Source organism: Falco naumanni, chromosome 1, assembly GCF_017639655.2.
Source record: "Falco naumanni isolate bFalNau1 chromosome 1, bFalNau1.pat, whole genome shotgun sequence".
Taxonomy (NCBI): Eukaryota; Metazoa; Chordata; class Aves; order Falconiformes; family Falconidae; genus Falco; species Falco naumanni.
Window position 1 is genome coordinate 118,343,345 of NC_054054.1, and position 7,549 is coordinate 118,350,893.

Sequence of the window (7,549 nt, forward strand, 5' to 3'; positions counted from 1 at the left end):
AACCGTGTTTCATAATGAAAATCATGTTCAGGGTGAGATTCACCTGCCATATCTTGACACAGGTAGACACCTATGGAAGAGCTGGCCTCATCTCACTGCTTTATTTCACTGTTCCCTGCATGCACACTTGCTGTAGGAGACCTGCAAAAGAGCTCTGTGAAAAGCAAACATACAGGTTTTTCTATATTCTCTGCAGTCTGACATGCACAAACAATTTGTCTCTGCTTGGACATCAAAAGGGATGAAAAAGTATCTGCCTCTCCTGGAGGAGCAGGGCCAGGAGAAGGCAGTCCTGTATTAGAAGGAGTCCCTGATGAAAGATGTGTTGTGGAAATGGAAGAAAGGTAGAACAGGTATTCTCTGACAGGTCAAGCCCAACCAGCCAGTGTTGCGCCAGCAGCCCTGGGAGAAGATGAACTGTTAGGTACAGAATACTGCTTTCCTCATCTGTCTGTAAAGATGCATCAGTCATGCACCCACACTAACCTTTACAGATCTAAATCTCTGGAAGGACCCTATGGTTAAGAACACTACAAGAGATGCCCCTGAACAAGATCCCCAAATGCATTGAAATCCCCAAATACAATAACATAAGGAAATGGAAAATGTTCTTTTCTTAAGAACAGATTATTCATCCAAACCATAACATTTTGTGCTAAACTGAATTAGACATTCAACATTAACATGTTGACTGCAAATGCAACATAAGATAAAGTACAGCATTGATTGTGTAAGGCGTCTAACTAGTGATCACACTTTACAGACAGGTAAGTAAATTAGATGGTTTGGAAATACATTCATTGCATCTAGGGGCTCTGGTAAATTAGAAGTGAAGCTGTATAGGGACTGCTGTTACTGCTAAATAAATTTGTTTTTGCTAAGCCACAGAGAGAGAGAGCGTGAGATTCATTTTGTTGGTATTTTTGGCATATGTGACAAGCTTTAGCAGCTACCTCAAACGTGCTGTTTATTTAAAGCAAGTGCTTGACATCTTTTGCCATCCCACAATTGTTAATCCCCAGGCGACCTTCATGTGTCCTTTTTGGATATCTTTTCTAACCCTCCAGCCAGCCTTCATGTGCTGTAAGAAACCACTGCCCTCAAATACTAAGGGTACTTAATAAAACATGCAAATAACACTTGGGCAACAAGATAGGTGGAATTAGGAAGGGACAATAATCCATTCATTTTGGAAATGGCAGTGCAGGACCTACCATACCTGAGTGTCTCTGGTGCTTTTAGCACTCCTGAACCCTTCAGGTGATTGTGGCACCCTTTGTACAAGCAGCAACCAACTCCCCTGTGACACTGGTGATGCTAAACACAACTCACCTGCAGTGAGAAGCATCGCCCACCGCAGGGTTTGTAAGTGTGCTAACACATGCCCTGCTCTTCTAAGGGTTCATCAGAGACCTCCATTAATACATCACAGATTTTGGTACTGGCCACATTTCAGGAAGGGTGGCAGGGGGTGAACAAGCTGTTCTGGCTAATGCACTTATTCATTTGGCCTCGCACTAGGAAAGACAGCGTGCTTATCTGCTGTGGGGCACCAGCTCGGCTCCTGAGCTCAGGGACTCTCAGGGGAAGCATGTGGGGAGGCAGGCCGGTGAATGCCAGCTATGAGCTGGTTTTAAAGCCCCTTTCAGCAGTCTGTTCTGCTCTCTGGGAATTCCAATAGTTCCCTTTCTCCTTTCACTATTTTTTTCAGCCTCGGAACACCCTGCTTTGCCCCTGGTGCCTCACCGCCAGCGCCTGCCCGAGCTCTGCCCTGGTGTCCTCAGCCATGGCGCAGCCTGCCACAGGCCGGGGCTGGCTCAGGGCTCCACCAGCCACCTCAGGGCCCTGCCAGCACCGGGCCTGCCCTTGTGGCAGCGCTGTACGGCAACATGGATGCGGGTCACGCTCGCTGCAGCCCCACAGACTGTCCCCACTGTGGCCCTTGCCTCTGGGTGTTCAGCCCAGCCATCACACCCGTCTGCATCCCCTGTGGGGGGACAGCAGGATGAGGGACGGGAGCATGGGGTGAGCCTGTTGGAGGTAGGGGATGAATATTGTGCATGATACTTATTTAATCCTTTCTTCTACCAGTCAGAAATGACATTGCCTGTGTAGTACTAGTGGTGGCAGATAGGAAAGTATCAGTGGCATCGGTAGACCCCCAGACAGCTTATGGAGTATACCTGAAATGGGAGATAATTTATTTTGTCCTCTATATGCATTTATTCTTTTTTTCTGGAATGTATCATATATAATCTAGTCTTTATGCCCTCCCAGTTGCAGTAGCTTGCTTAGTGAACGTTCAGCAGCGATCAGTTGCAATGGCTCTGTGGCTGACGCTTACCAGGGATTACTGTTAATCGTTGCTGACTTCCTGGAAAGCTGCATTGTTAGCCCAAACTGAACATGTCATAAAGGTAAAGCACAAACTAGTTATAATACAAAGGGGAAATTTTCATCAGCATAGTTTTTGCAATTGTGCTCAACAAGCAAAACTTGTCCTTTGTAAGTGCCCAAACATTTTCCTTTTGAAGAAGCCACAGTCTTTCAGCAGGGCTGAGAGCTGGCTAAGAGGCCGTTCCGGGTTCCCATTGCACTGCAGCCTCTCTGGAAGCATTTACAGGTTCCTCCGTGCTCAGACAATGCTGCTTCCCCTTTCTCAAGCAGTGCAGCAATTTTAGCTCCAGTAATTGTTGCCAGTGTGAACAACCTCAGAAAGAATAAAAGGCAAAATGAGCAAGAACTGGACACAAGGAGAGAGGAATTTCAGTGACGGATAGATGTGCAGTACTAGGTTTGGGTTTGTTACACGTGTGGGTGAGATTCAATTCCAAATTCTAATATCTACATTTAGTCATCTTCATGCCTAAATGAATATGTAGGTGAGTGAGCTGGATGTCTAAACTCCCACTGTAGGCACTACTATTAGAGACAAGGAAACGGGGAGTGCATTTATATACAGTAGGAGGGCTATGCTTGTGCAGGTAGTAGGGAGAGAGTTGTATTGGATTTGGTAGAGAAGGGAAGGCCTAGGGAGAACATTATTTTGTGAAAAGCTGTAAAATCTTGTGGCTGTTTTCATTCTGCTTGATTGAAACAAAAGCATTGTATTAAAGCAAAAGATTTCCTGACCTTTTGAAGAGAAAAAAGCTGCAGGTTTTTATGAGCTCCCACAATTAATATTTTTAATTTTGACTTTTTTCTTTTACTTCCAAAGGTAGCAAAATAAACTATACACAAGTCTTAATCCCCCAGACACACATACACACATACACATGCGCATACACACTTTTCCTTGACCTCTTGACCTCCAGCTTTTACTTGTCTGTATTTTTTCCAAGTTTTTTCAATTCATATAGTATTAGTTTCAGTTTTTCTTTGACAGCTACAGAGTTTTTCCAAATTAAGAAAACTTTGCTCTTAAAATCACAAAAAGGAAAAACCAAAAGCAAGAATACATACAGATAGAAAAGCAATAGTCACATTGTGTTCTCTTGTATTGGCTAGCAACATAAATGCAAAAACAAGCAAGTGAAAAATACAAGTCAAAAGGGACCAAAGCAAAGTGCTACAGGTTATGGAAATTTAAAATTTCAATGTAATTTTGAAAAATACTTTGAGATTTTATTTTTCAGAAGTCCTTTTGAGTCTTCAAAAATTTATGGATTATTCTTATTGTATTTGAAAAAAATCTGCAAATAAAGACTTTCAGCCAGCTGCCAGCTTTATGCCAGTATTACATATGACTGTAGGAAAACTATGAATTTTCCTTTTCTTGGTAACCAGTTTTAATCCAGGTCAAAACTGCATGCACCAGCAAAATGAGACAACATACAGAATCACTGAAATACCTGAAATTCATAATGAATTCTAGCTCTAAGGCAACGTAATTGTCAGACAATGGAAGACATGAAAGAAGTGCTGTTTTACACTCAGGTGAGGATCTAGCTGTTAAGGTTACACCATAGGCATCAGCCTTATTCTTCAGAGTGAATTTACTCCACATGTAAAGCGAATGTCTGCCAACTTCTTCCCCGCCCCCATGATTACAAGTGAGCTAAGAGAAGAGGAGGAAGGAATTTAATCACTTTCTTATCCAGACCTCTGAGTAGGTGATGCTAAGAGGGAGTGAAGCCCAACAGGTGCTGTAAGTAAGGAGGCAGTATGTTATGGGATCAGGTGAAGATGCTGATATGTGATTCAGTTCAGATTGCCTTGTTTGTCATATGAACTCTAATTTGGAAAGCGAAGACCAACACATGAAAAAAAGCCCCAAATGAACATCTGTTGCACAGGGATTAAATTGTTTTTTAATAAAGTGAAGGGCTCCACTGCCCTCTTCACCACTCTCCTCCTTGTCTTGTTGCAGACCATGTGTAAGCTCCTCCTTAATCTGGGTGGGGAACATCCCAGGGATCAGCACAGTGGATTGGCTTTTTTCACAGGCTGGAATGGGGTTCAGCTCCTTCTAACAATAACAGTCTCTCTTCCACACTACAATAGGACATGATAGTTTCTCTTCTAGAGAATGTAAATTTATTAATCCTTTCCCTCCACATAGCACACTTACCCTGCAAATGTGATGCTGGATGACTGCCCTGCGTTGAGACAGCACTCATTTCTCCTGCTTCCAGTGAGACACATCTGAAGTTCAGTACAATGGTTCCATAGTCCTGTTCGTATAATCTTTGAAACCCTTCAGCCCCAGAAACAACAACTGGATTTCTATGCCTTTCCTCTGGGACCTAACTTGGTGACTTCGGTCTTAGAGGCTTCTATCTTCAACTCTAGACTTAACTTGTTTTGCCCTTTTATTAGTCCTTGTGTCTATGGTGACTTGCTGTTATCCCCTTGGAATCACACTGCTCTTTACTTTGTCTTCCTTATCACTAACTTCAGACTCATCCTTCCCCCCTTCTTTTGCTTTGGCTTTGGTCCATTTTACTACGTGGTCTTTCATATCATCCCTTGATTCTCAATCCTGTGACTTCTGTTCCTATTCAGGTGCTTCCTCCTGCATTGGGATTTCCTTCCTCTAACAGTGACCCTACATCTCAGTAGGAGCCCTCGTGCTTTTCCACACTGCAGACTCAGAGCACCTGCAGCATGCAGGAACCTGTGCCTTCACCTCTCCATCCCTACGTGTTTCCTGTTATAATACACTGACTCTTACTCTTCACTTTCTCTGCTGGAGTCAGCATCCAGTGGGTTACAGCACCAATGTAGCCCATTTCATCTCCTTTAGCACACTCTCCTGCCTTCCCCCCCCTTCTCAGTCTCTCTTGCCAAATTATTTATAGGAGATTGATTCACAGACCTGTTATTTCTAATTATATCCATTCACTTCTAATATGAATGGCAATTCTGCTAGCAGTTTAGATTGCCAAAAATGTTTTGACCTAAGAAAGAGGAGGTGGTGGCTACATATGCAGATCAGACCCTATAAAAGCACCCTGGGATCAGTGTGTCTTGTCCTTCCTCAGAAATCTCTAAGGTAAGAGTGTCAGAGGCTTTGGACTGGGGAGGTGGGGGATGAAGGGAAACTGACCCTGCATTCCACAAGCACCAGTGCATTCCTGCAGACACTCACATTCATTCAGTGGGGGACTGCTAGTGTCAGCTGGGATTTTCAGCCTGCTTTCAAGGCATCCATGTTTTCTGTCTGTAAATTTTCTCTGGAATTCTGTGCAGCAGTAAGAAAGAAGTTGCTAATTCTGTTTTACAATACTGACCAGCTTCCAGTCTGCAAGCCATTCATCTTGTCTCACAAAAGGTAAGATCTAGATTTATTCACTTTCTAGGGAGAGAGAGAGAGATACTCTCAGTTAGAGCTTCTATGCAGGTGTGCTGGCAGTCCCTCTGTTCCTTATATTTATGTCCATTGTATATATACAGCGTGAGAACTGGGCTGGATTGCTGGTGTCTTTGTCACAAGATTCTCAAAGACAGTGGTCCTAAAAGTACTGATCACTGCTACATTGCTGACATTCTTCCCAGGATTCTTCTATAGAGAGCAGTTTCCTACATTAACAGACATTAGGTCCCAAGCTTAGGAGAAGCTGTCCTAAGAAGAAAAACCTTATCAGAAAGTAGTTTGCAATTACTTGACTGTAAATTAAATATATTCTCGAAGCAAACAATTACCTTTTGGGGTGGTTGGTTTTTTTTTTTTTTGCATATATCTCAAACATCAAGGGTCACTGGCACTAGCTGTGAAGCAACAGAGAAAGATACATGTGTTTAATATTAATAGTTTATTTTTTCACATGGAAGCTTGGGGAATAGGGTTCGAATATTGTGTATCAAAACGTCAAAGTGCTAAAACAAAACATTTCAGTCTGAGACCCTTATAAGCTTGTTTATGTCTATGAAAATATTGTACAATTGTGATATAATTATATAAGCAAATACTAATAAACACAGGGAAATGAAGAAAGAGTGACGCCTACTTGGATAACTAGAAAAATGAGATGGAACAGCAACTAAATTCAAAGTTTCAAATATTTGCACCCAGGAGAATTAACTGTTCATATTGGTCTTTTATACTAATTTACATTAATATATTGTCACTGGAATATAACCCTCACAATTATAAATGTCAACAAGCTATCATGTGTAAAGAATATAACAAGCGTACTTTGACTAAGTGGAGGAGAGTTACCATATTACTGACTTCAGGAAAAGTCATATAGAACAGTCAAAAGAAAATAGTAATCAAATACTTTAACAGGCAAACTACCAAGGCATTTTATATATATTATATGCTAACAGAATGTATACTAACCTACTATATATACGATGCATTGTAATAATACCATAAAGAAACACTACAATAATATCATACAATATCTATACAAAAATACATGGTATATGCACAATATATATATAATATACGCTAATGTACTATAATATATACTAACATAGTGTATACTAATGTATTTAATATGCTAATATTATTCCTGTTAGGAATCTTGTAAGAAAATGTGAGATATTATAGGCAATTATAAAACTGTTAGTGAAAAATTACGTCCATTTTACAACCTTATGTAATTATTTTGTGAAATGGTATAATTATTCATTAATGAAAAAATTCATTAATAACACTTCAATGAAGTGGTAGTTAGAATCATATAGTTAGGAAAAAAAAACATCAGTCAGGAGACTGTACACATGCATTTGAATTGAAAACACTAAGCTGTGTCATGAAGTCTGTCTACTGACTAAGAAGGAAAAGCAATTGTTTTCACATGTAAGCAGTAGAATACTGAGTGGAACAAGTTTTATAATGTACAAAAATACTGTGATCATTAGTAAAATATTATTTCTGCTAGGCTGGCCACACTGCAATAATGAGGTTGCTAAACAGTAAGTGGTTCAGAAAAGAGTTTAAAAAAATATTCTAAGTTCAGAATCTTTCCTGCAATAAAAGGGAAACTGTTTCTCAGGAAAAAATGAACCAATTATTTGATTTTCACCAGTCTGCCATAGCTGGAAGTATTGACAGAGAAATGAGCTTCTGAATTTATACAGAAAAGCTGCTCAACATCCA